This window comes from Plasmopara halstedii, assembly GCF_900000015.1.
Source record: "Plasmopara halstedii genome assembly, contig: Scaffold_1211, whole genome shotgun sequence".
Taxonomy (NCBI): Eukaryota; Oomycota; class Peronosporomycetes; order Peronosporales; family Peronosporaceae; genus Plasmopara; species Plasmopara halstedii.
The window spans coordinates 787,563-787,797 of NW_020188126.1; positions in this window are offsets into that span (position 1 = coordinate 787,563).

A 235-nucleotide genomic window follows, 5' to 3' on the forward strand; every position below is an offset into this window, starting at 1 on the left:
CAGAGCTTTTGGAGAAAGATGGGCTGCTGACCCGGGCGCCCACTACAATTTTTACCAGGCCGGCATGAAAAAAGTTCATGATTTTGACAGATCTCTTTAGGGATGAAGCGGCATTCTGTGTCTGCACTCGGTGCTCTAAAACCGTTGTACGTTTCGTAGTGAGAAGGGTTTACTTTGTGGAACAAAAAATCTCAACCGCCACCTTGAGGTTTGCACCGGAGCAGACACAAACCGA